This window comes from Dasypus novemcinctus, chromosome 18, assembly GCF_030445035.2.
Source record: "Dasypus novemcinctus isolate mDasNov1 chromosome 18, mDasNov1.1.hap2, whole genome shotgun sequence".
NCBI lineage: Eukaryota > Metazoa > Chordata > Mammalia > Cingulata > Dasypodidae > Dasypus > Dasypus novemcinctus.
The window spans coordinates 8,947,789-8,970,557 of NC_080690.1; the positions used below are offsets into that span (position 1 = coordinate 8,947,789).

The 22,769-nt window shown below is 42.1% G+C and overlaps 1 long non-coding RNA gene across 4 annotated transcripts in view; it reads left to right on the forward strand.

The window, feature by feature from the left end:
* The first annotated feature begins 20,307 nt into the window (after positions 1-20,307).
* The window catches only part of LOC101440924 (uncharacterized), a 51,893-nt gene continuing 49,431 nt past the window's right edge, over positions 20,308-22,769 (forward strand). For 3 of the 4 annotated variants that reach the window (XR_011646448.1, XR_001117620.3, XR_002794036.3), the window contains exon 1: positions 20,314-20,676. This is a non-coding gene — a long non-coding RNA (uncharacterized lncRNA). Of the gene's footprint in view, positions 20,677-22,769 lie in introns of all 4 variants that reach the window. The other variant, XR_011646447.1, reaches the window with a different exon arrangement.

Below are 22,769 nucleotides of genomic sequence, written 5' to 3' on the forward strand. Positions count from 1 at the left end.
GCCACTCCATTTGTGGCATTTGTTACAGCAGCAATAGGAAATTAATATAGGGGCTCAGACCTAATGATTTTTCATGGCGAAGAAACCCATCAAAACACCAGCATACACATTCGAGTACGTATAGTTCTAACGTAGCATATATGGAAACCGTCAGAGTTGAAACTGACTGTGAAGCCAGCCTGCTGGGTCAAGGCTGCACAGATGGGAAGTGCAGCCGCTGGAACCCAAATCATGTCTGATCATGTCCGCAAGTCCAGCCCTCCGTCAAAAATACAGCCTGCGAAGTGACTCGCTCAAGGTCATGTATCTGGTTACCAGCAGAATGGTGCTGAGACGTGGATCTCAATTTCCAGTACATTCTCTTGAAAGCAATAAAGCGACCCCATGTAAACACCCACTCATCGCAGGCTGGGGAGGCTCACTCCAGTCCTCCTGCATGTGACACATTCCCCAGGGCACTAGACCGTGGTATCCATCCATCATTTGTGACCAGATTGTCCTCACTCACGGTCCCATGTCGGTGATGAATTGGTGCCTGATAGAGCTCAGTGGGAAGTAATCACTGGTGAAGTGGTTCATGTTTGCCCCATGTTCCTGAAGTGCAGCACTTTGAATGCTGGTCTCCACCACGCATCACTTGCCCTGATAGCAGGAACTCTCTCTTGGCATAAACAGGGCCTGGGGTGACTGACAGTTCTGCTCAAGGCCTATAGAGAATCATGTTCTTCCTGACAGTGAGATTAGGAGATTAGAGACAGTTGCATGATAACATCGTATTTTGGGGGAAGGGAAGGAAAATAAATGTGGCTCATAGCTCACCTCGTGTATAGAATTATACCTGCACTTAAGAACAGGACAATTCAAATCCCAATGTTACTACCAGTTTATTTTGACATACAAATGTCCGAATACAGCTGATCTAGATCAATTGATGTCATGTGGGTGAGACATCATGGGTTGGCTTTACTTGTACAGGATTCAGACTTGAGTTGGAGTTGGGCTGTTAGCATTCCTTTTATTAATTCTGGGCAAATTAGTTCCTCTTTCTGGACTTTATCTTTTGAGGCAGTAGAGTATAGGAAAATAGCACAGGTTTTGAAGACAGGAAAACTTAGATTAAAATTCTGGCTCAGGCATATATTAACCGTGACCTTCAGCAAGTCACTTTATTGCACTCACCCTTAAGCCCTTTATCAGTATAATGGGGATAATGAGATGCAGCTCAGTAGGGTTCTTTAAGAACTGTAAATAATAAATAACAAGCATCCAGAAAGCAAGTTGGCATACAGTCATTCTCAATAAGTGCCAGCACTACAATGAGGAATGTTTGACTAACTAATCTCTAACTAATCCCCTCCAGCTCTACAAATTTAGTTTTTAAAAACTTTCACCTATGTTGATAGGGAACTTTCTATCTGATAGGTAGTGTGCCAAGGACTGCACTTGCATTAGCTCATTCACTCTTTATGACAATTCTAGGAGGTGGTGCTACCAAAATTCTTAGAGGTAAGGACACCTGGGCCCAGAGAAGATAAATAAGCTGCCTCTGTCACAAAAATTATAGGTTACAGACTCAATATTTAAATCTAATTATGACTGACTCCTTGAACTCTTTCAAAATTAAGACCTTGTAATTAATATGAGTTCATGTATGTTATCTCTTTTGTTGAAAAGCTGGACATTGATTACTTCCTCTTCTGTAATGGAGCAGGCCCAGCTGGAGATCTTCTAGATCCTTGTAGATCCTTTAATAACATTGGGACAAGAAAAACTCAATATAATCCATACTTATGCTCTGATATTAAGTTCTATTATAACTGAGAACCTTTGTCAATACTATGAAGTGAGAGAGGCTCGAATGTGTGATTGTCTGTGTTCTCAGTGAACGAAGATGTGTCGCTCAAGGCAGGTGGGAATCTGCTTCTCTGAGAATCATTTTGGAAAGTTAATATGTTGGGGCCATCAGCCCAATTCTAGTTCCTTTCCTCTGTGCTGACTCTCATCCTTTCTGGAAGCTAGATTACCGAATTCTGTGACTGTCTCCAACTTGTGTCCCAAAATACAAAAAATTCATGTTTACTAAGTATCTATACTCTGCCAGGCAGAATGCTAGGGAGAAGAGTACAGGTCCTTATGCATAATCACTCAAGATATTATTAACCTCGGCAGTGGGGAGGGGGCACCCTGATTTGTAACATTTGCCGATTTCCATGGTGTGAATGCTCCCACCAATGCCATTTTCAAGCTACAAATGTGATGCTATGAACACAGAGTAGGGAAGACATGCTCACACTGGCTCTGGTACCAGCCAGCTCTAGTACAAGCCTCTGACCCTCCCACCAGGTCCTTAAATATGCTCCTTACTGAGACACGGACCTTCCTTTGCCTGGTTAATGCCTATTCTTTCTTCAGGTGCCACTTGAATGTCACTTCCTCAAAAGCTTCAACTGGACCTTTGTTCTAGGTCAAAAGTCTGAGAGCTTGAGAAGCCTTTCAGGTCTTTTCCTTTGTCCTGTGATATGAGAGAAAGCACCTACAAGGAGAAATTTTGCTTGACTACCCATTAGAAACCCTGAGCAGAGTGCAGAGACCAGTGTAATGTACACACAGTATAGAAACAACTATTGGAGAGGGAACCATTTTGCCAAAATGGCTATTGGTAGGAGCCCTGGATTCCAATGAATCAACTCTTATGTTCTCATAAGACAACTGAAAAGTCAGACCAGCTGTCATTTGTGTCATGTAGTACTGAAATCTCCTACTTTGTGAGTTTACTGTTGAACATGAGAATGATAATGCTCTTATTTTAAGCTATTTAAAGTTCTAACTTACAGTGACATTTTAGGTGTCTAAGGGTCAGTAAAGACATCGATTTAGTCGAGGGCTTTGGGAGTATTATAGCAACACCCATGTCTTCTCTCTAGAGGCTGCTGGGGTGATTTGGATAAAATAAGAAATGACTTGAATCCTGAGCCTTAAACAAAATCAGGATAAAGTTAAGTGTTTGAACTTTAAAGGAGCTCACCGAACTTCTCCCCATTGGTCTTGCTTGCCTCTGCTTCCTCTGCTGCTTGCTGCCTATGGCCAGTTGTGGGGACATCTTGCTGGAAGTCAGCTCTGCCTAGGGTATTTCTGGCCTCACCCAAAATAGGAAGAACATCAGGTCTCCTGAGATCCTCATCTCCAGAGATTTATCCTCCCTTTCCACAGCCCTGAGAGAGGAACATCTGCAAAATGTGTCAAGTGGTTGAACTTTTGCCTGCTGATCGAACTAAAGAGGCCACTGATTTTTCACAGGGTCAAATGTTACTGTCTGTTACCATTGCTAGGACAATCAATTTTTCTGATAATCTGTTCTGTCACCAAAGAGCTTTCTAGTGTCTCCCCTTGGGTCTAGGTGACCTTTATCCAACAGGCATAACAAGGGTTCTTGCGGAACTCCTTCTGTAAGAAGGAAGAAGTGGCATCATTGTCTTCATCTTTACCACTGCCACCACTGCTATGGTTGAATTGAGTCCCCTAAAACATGTTGAAGTCCTAAGCCCCAGGACTGCAGAATATGACCTTATTTGGAAATAGGGTCATTGCAGGAAGCATTAGTGAAGATGAGGTTGTACAGGAGGAGGGCAGGCTCTTAATCCAGTATGACTGATGTCCTTCTAAGAAGGGGAGGGGAGAGACAGAAAAGATGGCCACGTGAAGATGGAGTCAGAGATTAAAGTGCTATACCTGCAAGCCAAGCACCAGGGAACACCAAGGATTGCCAGCAAACTACCAGGAACTAGGGAGGAGCAAGGAAAGATTCTCCCCTACAGATTCCAGAGGAAGCATGGCCCTGCCAGCACCTTGGTTTCAAACTTCTGACTCCATTTCCGTTGTCTTAACCACCAAGCTTGTGGCATTTGGTTATGGCAACTACAGGAAACAAAGACAGAGTTCTTGCCATGAATCAGGTGTTACACTAAGCATTTTACATGCAGTGAGACTCTAGGGAAAAATCTATTTCCGTGCCTTTTCCAGCTTTGTGAGGTTGCCCACGTTCCTTGGCTTGTGATCCCTTTCCTCCATCTTGAAAGTGAGAAGCACAGCATCTTCAAATCCCTCTCTTCTCTGACTTCTCTTCTGTTGTCACATCACCTCTTTTGACTCTGACCCTCCTGCCTCCCTCTTCTAAGGACCCTTGTGATTCCATTGGGTCCACCCAGATAATCCAAGATAATCTCCCATCTCAAGATCCTCAACTTTATCACATCTGCAAAGCGCACTTTTTTTCACATTAAGATAACATTCACAGGTTCTGGGATATGTATATATACATTTTTTTGGGGGGAAAGAAGGGGGTGATGACATTATTCCAACACAATCTGTTGAAGGCTTACCTAGGACTCAACTGTTCTATGAAGACTTCTCTTACTCTGACTCAAAAGTAACCACTCACTCCTGTGAAACATATAATTTTAGTTTGATCATATAATATTTTCGTACCTAATATATCATACTGCACTGCCCCTATTTTCTTATCTATGTTCCCTGACCTAGGTTGAGAGATCCTTGAGGTAAAGATTCACATCCTGCTCATATCTGTATCACCCAAACCTATCATGGATGCTGGCATAGATTCGGTTTCAGTAAATATTCACCTGAAGATTACACTTTGTAATGTGTGATTGCATTTAGAATGCTTCCAACATGAAGTAATCCATTCATAGAGCATTTGTAGAGTATCCATTTGTAGGATCATGAACAGAAGGGACCTATGAAAACAGGTAGAAATTTGTGAAGATATCAAAGTGCACTTACTTTATGTTGGGTAGAAGTGCCAAGGCAAGGAGGCACACTCCAACATCGTGTTTTGGGGGCAGTTACAATTATTTGGAGTCACTGAAACATGGAGTCCCAGTAGGGACAGGGCCTAAAGAGGAGGCTGGAGGGGAAAAATGCAAATCTGTGGCTCCTCCTCTTCATCTCTATGTCATTCATTCTGTAGGCAGTGGGGAGCCATCAGGCATTTAGAAGTTGAGTGATATGATCAGGCTTCCATCTCTGAAAGCTGGAGAGGGAAGCAGGGCTGTGGACAGACTGGAACACTCATAGAAAGAACGCTGATGTTCTGAGTCCAGGCAGTGAGAACGAGAGTGGAGAGGTAGGTGTGGTGAATGAGGGACCACATCAATTTGTGCTCACTGTTTTACCTCAGGGCCTAGCGAAGGGTCAGCCTCATAATAGACAATATAGATATATTGAGTAAATGACACTAAAACATAGACTTGATGGAACTTGGTGATTGGGATATGGGCAAAATAAATATTCTACAGCTGGCTGGGGCCCACAGGGCTTTGGCTGGTGGAATATGATCCTTTGGCTGTTGGATAACTGACCCAGGGGCTGTGAGTGTGTGTGCATGTTGTGTGCATCTGTATGTGTTGGAAGTGGAGGTGGCAGCAGGTTCTCCGTCGTGGTTTCCATACACGCAGTCTCCCACGCTCCCTGGCATTAGGGGCGCCCATTTCCTGGCCCCTTCCTGACCCTCCATGTCTTGGAGCTAATTCTCAGCTACTCGTGTTTCCTAGTCCCAGCTTACCCCAAAGGGCACCGCACACAGCATTCCTTCTTCAGCCCACTTAGGGATTCTTAAATGTTGCCTCATTTCCATACTCACAGCTTTTGCCAACAAATTCATTTGGACTCGTTTTTAATAAGCTTCTGTATGCTTGGCTCAGACCTTAAATATTTCACTTGATTTGTGTTTGAGAGAGGGAAAAAAAGCCACAAACAAACAAACAGTGATGGTCCTATATAAAATGACAGATGTTTATTGGACTTTTTGAAATGCACCCAATACTTTTAAAGGCCTCTGGGAAAATATTAAATTAAAAACTGTCTGCACGTTAAACAACCTGTGAAATCAACCGCTCTTGGTGCATAAAACTCAATTTCCCTGTTGGTCCACGTGGGGTTAGACTGTTTGGCCCCACCTCTGTCTTTACAAACAGAGAGAAAGTGGTGAGGAAACATTACCTACGTCTCAAAGATTTCTCAGTGACTCTTCCTTGTGGCCCATTTAAAAAAAAACAAAACACAAACTCTTACCTACCACATTCGTTCCTTCTCTCTCGCTTCAGTATATGCATACTCTGTAGTTTCAATAGAATTAGAGATATTGATCTACAAGGAGATTTTTATATCTATAATTTTATTGCAATAGGGAGAGTATGAATAACAAAATTGACCAAATATATTTCTCATTTCTGAGACTCATCCATCATATATCAATATTTCCAGAAAAGAAACCAACATTAATTGGACCCCTACTATGTGCCAGCTGTTGAGCTGAGTGGCTTTTTAATCAATTCTCATTTACTCTTCATAATCATCTTGTAGAAAAAATATTCTCTCTCTTTGATAGATTACAGAACGGCAGGTCCAGGAGTGGGAAGTACCTTGCCCAGGGGTACACAAGAAGTAGAAGCAGCAGAATTCCAGAATTCATGCTGTTGTCTCGCTGGCACTTTGGATCCGAGTTGGAGCTGTGGCTTCACCAGCCTACCAGGAGGGTTAGAATCAACACTCTCCAGGTGTGCTTGGCACAGTACTTCCTGGAGGACTCTGGACTCCGAAGACCCGATTTCAGGCAAGCAATTTAGCCTCTGAGCCTCAGTGATCTAGAATAGAAGGTGGCAACTATAATAGCATGTGTCTGCATAGGAGATTGCATTAGATAATGTTTAGAAAGAAAAGAGCAAATACTTTGTGAATCAAAAGAACTCAATAAATATCAAGTATCCATTTATCTTGAGTGAGTTTCTTTACTTCCCAGAGCCTGGTATCTCATTTATAAATTGGGGAGATTATACCAGGAACTACTTTACCAACATTTAGGGCACTTTAAGGGTGAAATTAAATGATAGTGTAACTAAATTTGCAGTTATTTGTAGTTGTCTTTGAAGTTCCAACTTAAAGAGTCATGCTAAATTCTTAAAACAAATTAGAGAAATGTCTATCTTTTTCACATTTCTGGATAAGTTTGCATTTATGAAAATTAATCCTTGAAATTGTTTGCTTTCTTCCCTAGGGCTATTTTTCTTCATATAGCTTATAAAAATTTCAGTTTTATTCAAGTAAATACTTATTGATCTAATCAAATGAATTTGTTTTGCTAGCATCCTAGAAAACGTTTAAACATTTGACTGAATTTTTCAAACAAATTAATATTCTCTCTTTCAAAAACTGTACCCTGTCTTATACACACATTGTAATTTTATATTTCCTCTTTTTTCCCCATCACTTGACTTTCTAGAATCCTTTTTACTTTCTGCCCCGCTACACAAAAGTAGCAGTTCTTAGATATATTTATCAGCCATGTACTTCTGTTTTTGATTAACTAAGTTACCATCACCTTTATTATTCTCTTTACTGGGATTTTCATGGGCTTTAATTTTCAACGTAAGTGAAAATAATAACATTTATATATAGTATATAACAATATATACTGATACATAAAACATTTGAAGTTTAAATTTTTTTCATATACTTAATACTTAAACATGCTTTGCATATATATGTATAAATATATAAAACATTTAAATCTTTGAATCTAATTCTGACTATATCATGTGTGGGTTTATTTGCCACATATTGGCATTTTATATCTCATAATCACTTACAAATATAAGTGCAAATTTTAATTTTGATCTTTCTGTGACCCAAGAGTTATTTAAAGGCGTGCGTACTAAATATGGTTGTGATTTTTTATTTAATATTTTACTTGACATTTTAAATCTTATTATTTTGTGATTAAACCATGATGTTTGGAGAATTTTTGGTTTGGAAATTTCATTTAGATGGTCAATTTTTGTAGATATACTGTAAATACTTGAAAGGAAAAAGATATTCTCTATGAGTAAGGTACAAAGCAATTAGGTCTCTTTTAAATCAATCCTATATGCTAATAAAAACATTCTATGTCCCTAGTGAATTTTCATCTTGATTTTTCAAAGAGTATTAGTTTATGTTGCTTCAGTTAGTTAGATATTGGTTAGTCATTAGTTTAGAGACTAAGTTGGTTAATTTCCTTGGTTTGTTTTCAGGAGGGATTTTTGGCTGCATGAAGGGTGGGGCTAATATCATCAGGGGCTGGTTATCGTCTCCCACATATTTTATTAATTTCTATGTTCCTGACAATTTTGACTTTATATATTTTGAGTCTATTATTTTGCCTACAGAGCTGCATTACTATTATATTAAATGTGGATTAGTCCACATTTAAATTAATTATTCCACATAAATAGTCTGTTGCTTAGACTATTTGATGAACTTTATTTAAAATTCTCTTTGGTCTGCCTGCTGGGAAATCCCAGCCCCTATTTCCCACTCAGGTGTGATCGCCTGATGTAGCTCTGCCTTCCCTGGTGGAGGTGGATGAGAAGCATCTTCTATCAATCCTCACGTGAGGTATCTGAAACTTTCTAAAAAAGAAAGACATGGTGACAAAACAAAACTCAACAGTCACTTCCGTACTTGACAAAACGGACTGTCCACCCCCTGCTGCATTCTTTCTTAAGAAGCTGTTAGTGACGAAGGGACCCCCAAGGGCTGCTCCTCAGAAAGCTGAACTCTGTGGGTCTGCATTCTGCTCCCGCACGTTGGTGGTCGTGACAAGAACACCACGCCTTGGCCGCATCTGTGTGCAAGCTGACTCTAGTAGCCATATGTGATTTCTTTAGAACCCACTGTATTTTGCAAGACATTTTGGGGATAAAAAACAAGCAGTCATCCTCCTTGACCACTCATTCATTCATTCACCAAACTTTTGTTGAACAGCTAATGTGGATACATGAGGAGTCAAACACTGGCTATAGGGTAGGAATGAAACAGACATGCCTTCCCTCTCAGAATGGACAACCTGTCCCATTGGAAAATAAAACAAGTGAAGCTGTGCTTGTAGATCACCTGTTTCCAGGAATCACACTATCAGTAGGGAGAGGAAGTAGTGATGGATTCCTGTGATTCCCTCACATCTTGGAGAAGACAGTATGAAGAGGTGATTTTTGTGGTGAGGAACTACGGTGAGAAAAGTGATGTGACAGAAAATGTCATAGCCTTGGGCTAAGAGAAAATCAGCAATTAGCCAGAGAGAGCTGAACCCCTCCCCCTTGCAACAAAAAGAAACTTGAAGATGGGGAAAAAAGTCCTTAATTTTCATATGTATGCTAAGGAAAGGCAAAACCGTCTAGAAAGACCTCCATTGCCATGGGTACAAATAAGACTACAATCCACCCACCGACAGGACCTGGCAGACTGAATCGCAAGCACGGGGAAAGTCCTGAGATTACATTTTTCTTTTTGAAGAATGCTGCCAAATTGCTAATTTCGACTCACATTCTTTTTCTGCAACATAGCTTTCTCTGACCTCGAAGGAGCTAGACTGTAGGAAGCTCAGTGTCTTAATGTTTGAGAATTGCCAACTCTGCTTCTCCTATAAACTCTCGGGTGGATTGGTCCATAGGGTTAAATGGCTCATTGCAATTCAGCAAAGTGGGTTTTATGTGCAATTAATGTTTGTTAATTTGGTGAAATGTCAAACTATACTTTTTTAAAAAAAGAAAAAAGTCTCTGCAATGCAAACTCAACCCCCATCATCTTTAAATATCAAGGGGTAAGATGTTACTTTCGCACAAATGCAGAGGCGATCATATTCAGGGTCTGCTTGAAATTGAATGGACAATACCTTAGTTAAATGTTGCTCTTGGGAGAGGAGGCAATAATATGTCAGCACATTTGAGTTTAGAATCAAAGTTAAGAGGACAGTTGAGAAAACCCTCTAAAAAATTGCTTTACTCCCTGACCACTGAACAAGAAAGAGGGGCTTTGACGCAGTTATTGACCCAATTCCTTTGATTCCCCATTCTTTCTCTTTGTAATATTTTAATATTCTTCCTTATGTTTGTATCTGGTGGAATATGGGTATTTTTTTTTAATCCTTTAATGTGGCCTTAACTATATGCTATGATTCTGTCTGGGTGTTAAAGATTCAGAGATAGTTACTGGATCCTCTTTATAATGACCATTTTGATTAAATAAAAGTAACTATGCATTTATGTAAAATATAAACAGTAAAAATATAAACAGGCTAAAGCACTTGATTCTTTGGCCTTGGATTGTTTCTGCCACCAATGTAGAATAAGGATTATTTTATGTCAATACATAGGGGAAAATAGATGTAAAGTCTCAGGCTGAGATTTCCTCTCAAATTTCGTTGTTTTCTTAAGATTTTGATCCCTGTTACATCTTTGTGCTGGTTAAATTGTGCTGCATCCATGCTTTAGGTGTGACTTGTGGATGTCCTAGATATTTTCAATTCTGTGTCTTGTCGTCTTTTTAAAAATCATTCTCTTCGTACTGCTGCTCTCTCTCTCTCTCCACAGTATAGTAATATGCTTAAGGCTGGGGCATCTCACTCCCAGCTCACCACTCTTGTTGGGGAGGTTAGGTCAATTCCTTCTAACCCTTGGAACTCTCTCTCATTTTTGGCATCAGTTTCCTTCCATGCATGGTCCCTCCTTTCCTTTTAACATCACAATGGCGAGACTGCCAGGACGATGGTGTGCTTGAAGACCCTGACAGCCAGCTGATCATAAAGAGCATACATTAGCTTCATGTGCCTGATGTTCTGCTCATTCTCAGAAGTCAGTAGCAACAGCTTGTTGATGATTCTGGGCAGGGTTGGCTTGATAGGCATTTGTCCTGACCAGTTGCACAGGGCTCCAAGCTCAGAAGGGTACCACACTTGGTTTAATGTTCTGCTGCTACCATCTTGAAATTCTTAATTGTTGAGCAGAGGTCCTACACTTTTCATTTTGCACTGGGCCCAACAACTTATGTAGCCTATCCTGATTCTTGGTATAGGATTCTTTTCTCTTTTTTTTTTGGTGTACTGGAACCTTGTATGTGGGAAGCCGGCAGTCAACCACTGAGCCACATTGGCTCCCCTGAGTTGGCTCCTTTTTTTGTTGGCTTGTTGTTTGTTTGTTTGTTCCTAGGAGGCACTGGAAACTGGAACCCAGGACCTCCCACGTGGGAAGTGCTCAAAAGCTTGAGCCACATCTGCAACCTGGTATAGGATTCTGACCATTTCTCTTTGCATAATGTCAACCTAGCAAATGTCATTGACCAATAAATGTGAGTTCCCATATACCTTATCTTGAAAGACCTAGGTACCTCCTTGGGTCAAGAAGAACACATGAATATTTCCCAAGATTCAATGGGGAGAGTTGAACTTAGCAATGACTTAGGCTTAACATGCTAAAGAATTTACAATTACATTGGGTGGTGAGATCATTGATTGATAACATTTTAGTGAATGGAAGGGAGCAAGATCTAAGGTGCTTTTCAGTTCTGTGGAAATCAGTAACGGCCTTTCTGGGAAGGCCTTTGAATTTTGTGATAAAATGGATCCTTGAAAGTTACATCACTTTAGGGTTCCCACTTTGTTTCTGCAACCATTGGTTGTATTTTGGTTGCCCTTTCTTCTAGGATCCTCTAACACTTTGCGGAACTGATGGATAAATTTCCTCTAAAGAATGTACCGCTGCTTTTCAGGACGTGCTATAGCTAGGATATAGACTATGGTAAGCCCACAGAAAATGCTTTCCTTTCACTTTTTCTGGACCTTTGTCAAAAACCTTTAGTTAGCTCTCCATTGCCTAATGGAAACCAACAAATGCCTCCTTAGTCAGGCATTCAGGACAAATTTCCATTGGTTACAAATTTGTTTTTCTATAGAAATCCGTAAGTTCAGAGGCTGGAGAGGATGTTTTGCCAGAATTGAACATTCTCTGGGGCATGCGGTCAATTTGGTGATAGAGCCTATTGGATTTATAGTCAAGAATGAGCAGACAGGTTAAGGGAGACAACTGACTCACTGGCTTGCCATTCTGGAGGCATGACCTATGGGATTTCTCTATGCTCAGTCTTTGATTTCCTTTTGTGTGTGATGAGATTTTAATTGGGTTAGTGAAAGGAAATGATTCCCTTCCAGCAGAATGTTCCAAGATGGTTATTCTTAGTGAGTAGAATTCTGGGCAGGATTATGTTTTATTTGTTTGTTTTTTTGTCCAGTTCTTGATTTGGTGGAGGAGAAACTCTCATTTTTAAAGTGCCATGCTCATTTGTCTCACTCTCTGTCCTACACAGGGTTCTCTCCAGGAACTAGAACTGTGGCAGTCTAGAAAGAATCTTGGAAAAGGTGTTGGGAAGTTAGGGTTCAAATTCTGCTCAGTGAGTTACTGTCAAATGTTCTGAGTCTCATTTTCCTTATACTAAAAAAGATGTGAGGTCTATGCATCCCAGGGTGGCGGGGGTGCCTATAGGATACAGTCTGGAAAATTCCCTAACCTAGTGTCTAAGAGCTGCTTAAACTGTATTTTAGTTGCATCAAAGCAGAATAGTAGTCATTTGTTAGTGGGTTTATTTTTATTAAACTGTCGTTAAAGGCAGAAAACTAGTGTTGTCCAAATTCTGCTTCACTTGTCCACCTTGCCTCCCTGTGGCTTTTCTAAGGGATGCATGTATATAAAGGACTGTGACAAAGAAAACCAAAATTATGCTTTCTTGTATTTGATAGTGTTCCCAAACCTCAATACAGGGAAATGTGGGGAGATAGAACAGGCAGAAATCCACTTTTTTTTTTTGAAGCTGAGTAGGCTTAAACAGCTTCCAGATCCATCTAACATATTCACCAGTCCAAGGGAGAGTGTAAACAGAGGGGGATAGCAAGAAGGAGGCTTTCTGCTCCAATCTGCAGCCAAGAAGTAGTCTTGGGTCTGGCTGCCAAATGGATAAGAAAGGACAAGATGGCTGCCAGTCAGCCTTCAGTATGGAAGGTAGCCTGTTCCTACGTAAAGGACAGAAGAAGAAACAGAGGGAGAGGCAAGGAGAATGAGAGGGGATAATACATGTAACACCCCTGAGTGCATAGCGTCCTTGTCCTCAACAAAATAGGGCAAAGTCAAGTACTGGTTTGGATTCTGACAAATCCATAGTAAATCTTCCTCCTGATAGAAAGTCATTTCAAAGAGGAGAGTTAGAAGAACCTTACCTCTATTCTTTTTTTTTTTTTAAGACTTATTTTATTTATTTCTCTCCCCTTCCCCCACTCTCTGCCCCAGTTGTCTGTTCTCTGTGTCCATTTGCTGCATGTTCTTCTTTTTGTCCACTTCTGTTGTTGTCAGCAGCATGGGAATCTGTGTTTCTTTTTGTTGCGTCATCTTGCTGCGTCAAGTCTCCGTGTGTGCGGCGCCATTCCTGGGCAGGCTGCGTTTTCTTTCGTGCTGGGCAGCTCTCCTTACCGGGCACACTCCTTGCACGTGGGGCTCCCCTACATGGGGGCACCCCTGCGTGGCTTAGCACTCCTTGCGCTCATCAGCGCTGCGCATGGGCCAGCGCCACACGGGTCAAGGAGGCCCTGGTCTTACCTCTATTCTGAAGGCCATTCCTTGTAGATGTGATTTGATTTTATGTCTCTCAAAGGAAACTTAGATTTTTATCTTCACGTGAGAATTCTGTAACATATTATGCTCATTGGGTGCTTTCTTTTCCCTTCTGAGTAGGCAAGGGGGCACATTTTAGACCTTCATGGAATTCCAAACTCAGATTCCAAGAAGACAATGCATTTGTTCATATAATAAATAATGATGCACTTGGACCTGGCAATAACTAGACATGGCTGCAGAAGATATATAATACAATTAGCCATTGCTGAGAGTTGCCAGCTGACAATGAGGCAAGATTTATGTGTGTGCTTTTTCCATAAGTACAGTTTTATTTGATAAGTGTAGTCCAAAGATATAAAGAATTAATCCAGGGTCTGCATTGTGGGATATTTCCTCTGTAATATTAAAATAAATATTGCCCCTCTATCCAATTACATAAAATTATGTTAATAATATCTTCTTTGTTGTTGTTGTCTGCCTGTTTCATCTTTGGAGCCAAAGAGTTTATTAAAAGCAGTGACTGGCTTCTTTTCAGAAAGAGGTAGATTTTTTTTTCATCCTAGTCAAAAGAGTACAGTTCTTTCTTTTTAAAAGAAAGAATCCTGACTGTTAGTTTTCATGAGACAGCCTCTGTTCTGAACTCCGCTAATGTCTATCTCCTGATTTGTGGCAAACTTGAACATTGAAGAATAGCGAGGACACACTTTGCTGTGGCTGTGCCTTTGAGGTTAGGGCATGTAGAAATGGGGGTGGGCACTTGATCATTTCATCTCAATGCAGGGATGGTTCTGAAGGAATTAACACCCACTGACTGTGTGGAAGAAGCAGAGCAAGAGAGAGTGGAGAAGGAAGCTTAAGGTGGTTTCCTTTTTCAAACGCCCACATCACACCCAAATGCTGGGCATGTTTCATGGCTACAGTGGTTTATACTACTCAGTGATGACATATAGAGTCTCCTCTATTGCCAAGGGACTAAGAATCTAGGGGGAGAAAGCAAGAAGTGAGGTTAAAAGTTAAAGCACATCAGGTGCTCAGATAGAAATAACAAGGTCCACACAGTTACGTGGACACACTTAAAACAAATTCACTTGTTGGGGACTGACTCTGTCCCCCACAGAAGTCACGTTCAGGTCCCAACCCTTGGTCCTGTGGGTATGAACCCATTTATAAACAGGATCTTAGAAGATGTTATTAGTTAAGGTAGGCCCCAATTTAATGAGGGTGGGCCTTGATCCAATATGACTGAAGTCCTTGGAAGCAAAGGAAATGGTCCGTGAAGGAAGAGAAGCCACAGGGAACATCCAGAAGCTGGAGGTGAGTGGAAACTGGAAGAGAAAGGAGAAGACATCGCCATGCATATTAACATATGACAGAAAAGCCAAGGACCAAGGATCCAATCTTGAAATGCCACAGTCTTTAGGGAGAAAGCATCGCCTTGCTTACTCCTCAGTTCTGGACTTCTCCTTGTTTCAAACCTGTAAGCCAGTAAGTTCTCATTGTTTAGGTCAATCTGTTTGGTGGTATTTGTTTTAGCAGTAGGGAGACTAAAATACTTGCCAGCTGCTTGCTTTAGATCAGAGCTACAAAAAGCATGGTCAGCTCTCGAGTGTCAATACACGAAAAATTTGTAACTGGCTCATGGTAAGATAAGCATAGAAATTAAGAGGGAACCTTTAGAAACTTTTCTAACAATTGAACACTAATCTTATGTCCATGGAATCTAAAAGCAATAAAGATTGTGGCTTGTATCTTGCATTTCTTTGTATTATTCATGTCATTTCTAGTAGTTAATTTTTATGAATTGAAAATACAATGAATTGAAAAAAAAGAAAATCGGGTTCTGCCTCAGATGGTTTATGAACCGCAGCTCTAAACAAATAGAACCTTTTCTCCTTTATCTCTGTATCCACAGAGCCCATTTACAAAAGTTACAACATAGCCTCAGTAAATGTTGATTAACCTGAAGTGAGTTTGAACATGCCCCCAACCCCTAACTTCTGCTGTCAGGGAGGAGAACAATAAGGGGAAAAGAACTAGGGTTTGATGCTGCATCATAGATGTCCCAAATAGGCAGTTGTCGAGTCCTTACAAAAATCCTTTGAGGGAGAGTGATTAGAGCTATTTACAGATAAGGAAACCAAGGATGTACAGGTCACACAGCTCAGAAGGGGTGGGCCGTATTTTAAAGCCAGGTTCCTATCTAAAGAGCAGGGTTCTCTTCCTCATCTCATCTTAGCTGAGACTTTCAGAGAACACGCACTGTGTACTTACTGTACCCCAGGCGTGGTGGAAAGCACCCCTCAGACATTATGTCAATTATCACGATGATTCCCCAGAAACCCTTGAAGTTCTTTAGCTCTGGTTGCCCCCGTTTTATAGATGGGAAGCCCAAGTCATGAGAAGACTAGCCAAGCCAGGAAGTGTCTGGCATTGAGTCTCCAGTGAGAGGCAATATGGCACAGCAGTTCATTTCTTAGGTTTTAGGGAACAGTCCACCAAATACAGAGGTAATATGGCCACAGTTTATGGTATGCACCCCCTTTACATCATAGCCCAGGTAATGGCGCCTCCTGGAGTTGTGCAGCACACAACTTGCGTGGCCAAAATCAAGGGGCCTGGCTGGGAGAGGCTGCGGAGACTGAACTCTGCTGTTCAAAACCGTCCCCAGTGCACAAAGCCCTGGTACACTCTGCAGAAACCACGCATCCAGCTGGGTCCTCCCAGCTTTGCCCTGTGTGCAGCACAGAGAATGCCTCTCCATGCTCCCCTGCTGCCCCATTGTCCAGCCTCTCATGCAGTTCACTGATTAGAAACAAAGCGGGATGAGCTTGTGATACACCCTTTGTTGGGCCTTTAATCTCTGCCTCACTGTGCTTTTATGAAATGTGAAAGTAGATTATGGGCTGTGAACCACTATAGAGCTCTGTTAGGTAATGATTAAAACATAGAAAATGCTGCCAATGATAATAAAGGAAGGATGAAGTCATAGGAAAACTTATTCACGTTTCAACTACTCGTCGTTTCAGGAGATCCACATTCCCCTGAGAAGAACAAAACAGGCATTTGTTCTTACTGATATCTCTATTGCCCTCTCTCAGTAAGACTTGGCATGGAGGAGACACTGGATAAACGCAGACAAATGAAGGAAGAAGTGAAGCAATGAAGAGAAGGTTAAGTAATTGAATAAATGAAGTTGCAGGGATAGCAGAAGCTAGGAACTTGCTGTGTGACTCTGATATTTTTGGAGAGGCAGATAGCTGTAGATTATATAGTGATACTATTTTTGTATGTAAATTGCTCATTGTGGAATCCAATGTTTATTGCGCACCAATTATTTGTAGAGCACTGTGGTAGGGACTCTGTCCCTATCTTATCTCGTTATTTTTCCCTGGCCAACCTCCCAATGGAATTATTATTAGCTTCATCTTAAATATCAAGTAGTTGAGGTCCATATAGGTTATGTAACTGCTAAGTGATAAGTACAGGACTTCAACCCAGACCCAGGCCAAGCAAAATTGCACCCAACTTACATAGGAGATACTTAAACTTCCTGTTAGGAATCATGAGCTTTTCAGGGTGCTGGGGATTTTCTCCTTGTGTCTGCTTTTAAGGTCTTGTCTTTCTGGAGACATCCTTTCTTCTCCATGTACGCAGGAGAGCCTTGGCTTTGGGAGAGGGCACAGAAGGCAAAGCTGTGGGTTTCATTCCAGTGTCAAGATATGGCTGCTGTCTGAAGGGGCTTAGCCTTTGATCCAGGGCTGACTTGGTACAAGATCATAATAAAGATTTTCCTTAAAAAGGGAAGGAAGGAAGAAGGAAGGTATGAAGGGGGGGGGAGAAAGAATAAGATAAGAGGAAAACATTCTGAAGTGATTGCTGAATTATAGTATTTGTCTTTTACTTCAGTGATTTCTGGTAGGAAACACTGGGGACAATTAGGATTCAGCGTCCTGAAATATGAGAAAAAATCATTTTCTTCTCCTGTCATTTGATGCCATTGGATACTGAGTTGGAGCTGCTAAGTGCTGTCATGCATTTTGTCGATGTTGTTAATTTTACTTCAAACCTTTGGAAGTCTGAGGAACAGGCCTGAAAAGGGACGTGGCTGTGGGGCAGGAGGGCAGGGGGCATAGGTCAGAGGGAGAAGACGACTTGCTGTTGTCAACACTGCTCAGCCTTTCAACCTGTCAGCGCGGTGCGCTGTTTCTGCCAAAGCCTGGAGCTTTCCCGGTGGCCCACGCATCACCTCTGATCTGACTCTGTTTCAAGGGCATGGTTTATCAGCCCCCTTCCCCTTTGTTTCGGTGTCCATGCTGACCCAGCATCCTCTCCTTTCACTGCCTGTGGCAGGGCAAGGGCGGGCCTCCTGGCCTCCGAGGCCCCACATCACAAGAGCACCGTGCTGCATCCACGCATGGGGGTGCTCGACAATCCAGACGTGCTCTTCATTCTGCGCTGCTGAAAGAAGGAAGGCCCTGGCTGTGGTGTATTTTGAATGATATTCATTTGTGCAAAAGACCCTTTAGGACAATCAAAAGGGAGTTGCCAAGTAGAGGGAGGGGTCTTGCATTCACTGATCCTGCATTTACATGGTGTTGTTAGAGAGCCTGCAAGAGCTCGGAAATCTCCATTTGCCATGCTCAATATTGGTAGGAAATTTGCACATATTGTCCATATGTTTTATTTTTTCAGGCTGCATTTTAAGGACATCTCCCAGAGCTTTATAATGCTTAAACACATGGCGATGTCTTCTGGTATGTTTACAGTGCACTCTTAATCGGGCATATTTTTAAAAGAATTGTCGAGCAGCGTGTGAATGTGCTCCATTTTTAAGGCCCCTGTTGTGGCCAGATTCCTCTAGTTGAGCTGCCTGCGAATGGCTCCTATGAAGCCCACCTTCTGTCCAGGGCTTCATGGGTGGGTGCTGAGCAGATTACCATCAGACCGTCCCCTGGGTCTTCCAACAAAGGAATTGGAAGGAAAAGGGAAACCCTGTGGTTGTTTGGGGCGCAATTCTGCCTCTCAGTAGAATTGAGGTGACTGAGGTCTTCCCATCTCTTGGGAAATTTCTCAATAGACCTTCCAGTTATCCTTTTGTGCGATTGCTAAAGCAATGGACCAAAACTCACTTAGAAACTTTAAAACGCACACAGGTTCTAGTTTGAAAGACCTTCAGGTCACTTCCTTCTCTCCTTTAGTTTAATGGCCTTGGTCCTAAAACTCTTGGATGTGTTTGGCTAGATTGAAGATATTTTGCTATTCCTCCCACTGAGAGGTCTAGTTCCCCTCCCCTTGAATGTGAGTTGGCCTTAGTGACTTGCTTGACCAGTAAAAGTGACACTCAGAAATATCCAAGGCCAGGTCCTAAGAAGCCTTATGGCTTCTGCTAGACCTCTTAGAACGCTTGCTGTTGGGATGCTCCCTCTGAGAACCCCGTTGCCAAACCACAAGGAGAGAGATGTGCAGGTGGTCTGTTTAACAGCCCTGGCTGAACTCCAGGTCAGCCAGCCCCATGGCCAGTCACGCCAGCCCAGGCTCCAGCTGTGGGAGTGAAGAGGTTTCTCTAGAAGTGGACCCTCCAGCCACTGTGTTCTGGTGTGTATCACGTGGACCAGAGATGAAGCATCCAGCTCATCTTGTCTTGAATTCTCAATCCACAAAATTATGAAAAAAATAACTTTTTTAAGTCACTAAACTTTGGGATAGTTTGTTATATACTACTAGATAACTAGTACAGTTGAGGAACAGAAATTTTATTTCTTGGGATCCTGGATTCTGAAAAGTGTCAATGCCACTTATCTTTTTGGAAAAGGGGTAAAGGGTTCTATACTATGTGTTTACTATTTCTAGTCATCTGATCTCCAGATACCTACTCATTTCTTACAATCAGACAACCTGATTAGCTAATATCCCAATTTAGTGTTCTACATGGATATTGTTTTCTTGTATCAATGTGGGTTTGGAAAAAGTGCAGAAAATAGACATTTTTAGGCCTTGGGTAACCTTGTAGTGAAATCCCTTTTTGGTTTTTCTGGACAAATCCATGCCAGCACCAGGACAGAGAGATGAGGAGACATAGTTTTAGCCTTGGAGGAAGTCTATGCTGTCTATGAGGGAATATGGGCTCATTCTCATGTATCTAGGATACTCATTTGGGAGCAGCTTCTATAGTTCATTGTTGAGAAGAGTTCTGAAACTAACACGGGGCTCAGTGGGAAAGAGTAGTGTTAAGAATGACATAGCAGTAGTTCGTGCTACAAATTGAGTTCTGAATGACTTGAGTTCAGAGTTCTACAATAATGACCACTGATTGGTTGCAAACTTTAGCTGGCTGGTTGAGCTATTGAACTCACAAAGAGAATCATCAACCTTGGAAAGGTTCCCAAGAAAATTTCAGTAAATCATAGCTGTGAATCTTGGGAGCAAAGTCCAGGGATTATTTGACTTATCTACATGAATACATTTGGCAGTCTAAATCTTTGAGATTGGGGATATGTGCATTCTTTGGATTCAAAGAAATTATGGAGTGGGATAGTTGTAATGGGATTTCATAACTAGACTATGGCCAAACACACATACATATGGTGATAGAGTGGTATGGTGGAAAGTGCATTAGATATGAAATGAGGGATCTGAGTTTGAATTTTGGCTTTTCCACTTACTGGTCACATGGCTGTAAGTAAATTATTTAATCTCTCTGAGCCTCAGTTTCCTTATTTACAAGATGAAAGTAAAAATTAATAATTAGCTCAGAGGGTCGATATGCAGGAGTGAGATACTGTGAAACTGCTGTGCACACAGAAAGTAGTGGTGCGCCCACCTTTCAGCCATTCAACCTCAGCTATTGATCTTGAAAGCCTGAGCAGATTTTATTATTAATATCAGGAACCAAATGTCGGTGAGATGGACACAGATCATCAGCAAGTACTTTTAGTTTAAGTCCAAGGGGCTAGGAGGCTCCTTCCAGCTCACTTTCTTGCAGTAGGATGAGGCTGACAGGAAACCAGAAGTGTCTTAGCCGTGATCCATCTCTTTTCTGATTCTAGAATTTGATGCCTATGACTCCTCTTGATCTCTTCTTGCAGAACTGCCCCTGGCTGGGAAGAAATACCTTATCAAAGTTCAAAGCTGTTATCTTGAGAAGTCAGTGAGGAGGAAAACCATTTCTTATCAACTGGGAGCCAAGGTATTTGTTTCATTTATTGTCTCCATTTATTTCAGCTCTTAGAAGGGGCCCTGGAGGGGTACAAAGGTCCAGGAGTCACTGAGAAGTCCTTATTACATACCAACTGGCATGTCGCAGGGGAGTCCTGACTTTTTTTTTTTTTGGTTGCTAATGAGGCCTCTGCATTTGGGTATAATTGTAAGGAAGAATCAGCTATGGGGCTCTGGAGAAGTTGAACTTGTTGCAGGCTCATCATCCTCTGGGCTATGGGAGTTACCCTCTTGGGAGGTCTACTGTGGGAGGCGGGGCTGGTCAGGAGCTTGGCCTATGTAATAGAGGCTTTGCATATGTAATAATACGTAATCCTTCTCCAGACTTAAGAGGAAAGGAAAGGAAACACACTGAAAAGTTTAGCCTAATGGTTAAGAACATGGGCTCCAGAGTCAGCCTGATCGAGAGTTAAGTCCTGCCTCCACAGTCAACGAGTGATTGAGGCCAAGTAAACTAAGTTCTGCAAACCTAAGTTTCCTGACCTGTAAAAAAAGAAGGCCCAATTAGAGATGATGTGGCCCTAAGTCTGTCGTTTATTAAGAGGTCAGTAATGGAGAGTTCTTCTCTTCCTCCTCCTCCTCCTCTCTCCCCTTCCTCCTCCTCCTCCTGGATTATCCCCATTTTTAAGATGAGAGAGTTGAGGCTCAGTGTTACTCAGCTTGCCCTGGTCTGAGGATTGCTTTTAAGTTGTGCTCAAATCTTGCTTTGCATAATGTTGATTCTCAGAGAGAGAAAGGAAGTTATTCCCTTTTAAACTACTTTCAACCTCCCCAATCAACTTGAGAAGGCCACCCTTTGGTGCTAATAGGACAGTAATGCCTCTACCTCTTGTCAACAAAGAGAAAGCAGCCTTAGGCTCACAAACTATAGAAAGGTGATGATAGCTGACTAGAATTTAATAACAGGTTTTGTTATGATTTTTTAAACAATTGCTTTTTTATTTATAAAGCAAATAGTGATAGTTGTAAACTTAAAGTAGTGATTTAAGTTTCCTATACAAGAAGTATTAAGTGAAAGGATAAAACGGTGACTGGATTAAAAATAAGTAATCAGTAATAGAGAAATATACGAATATGACAAAATGGTGGTGGTGGTCCATAACATTTGGAGACTGAATTGTAGCCCCTAAGATACAAAGGAATCATGAGTCTAGGCTTGAAACTGTAGTGCTTTGTCTATGTCTCTATCTCTGCTCCTCCTGAAAAGCCGAGTCCGTGTCCACGATGTCCAAGTCACCCAGGAGAGGCCAGTTAACATGTGGGTTCCGCCCTGGGCTGACCCCCGTGGTGGCCTGTAGTGGGTGAATACCGGCTCCCAGAGCTGACTGTGCACACCCGTCTTCCCAGCCCCCTGTTCGGTGATGTCAAATTGGTAGCTGGAAATCAGCCACATCAGGAATATTTACAGCAGGAACGCACCACAACACAGGGCTTTCTTTTTTCCCAGAGAGCTGGTTGCTAAGCATTTACCAGCATGCCACCGCCGCCACCTCACACCTGAGTGAGCCCCTCTAGGGGAGGGGTCCCCAGCATCCCCTTTATTAAACCTCCCTCCCCAGTGATTCTGCTGCACAGTCTCCATTTTTTAAACCACTGCCTGAAAAAGTCTCAGAAACTCTAGGGACCTGCAACTTTTGCTTCCTCTCAGCCGCGCTTCCATCCCCACCGGCCTCTGTGCCTTTGAAGGTTCGGCTATCACGCGGGAAAATGCTGCGGAAGCTTCCCTGCCCCATGAAGCAGAAAGACACCAGGCAGGGATGGAGAGAACTTTCATTTAAACACCAAATAGCTGAAATAATTGCTGAGCAAAAGTAGAAAATGACTGGCTAAGGACATGGCTTTTTTTGTGTAGTTTCTTGGCGTTTGCCCCTCCCGGGGAGAAAGTGACTCTGTGGGCAGCTCAGGCTCCACGGCAGACTCCCTGGCTGGGCCTCCCCTACCTCTGCAGGGCATTTCCTAGAGCAGGGGTCACCCTGCCCCTGCCTTCAGGGCAGCTGAGCCTCCTGGGGTGAGTCTGGGAGGATGGAGGGGTTGCTGTGGGACTCTGAAGTCTTCCGCCAGAGG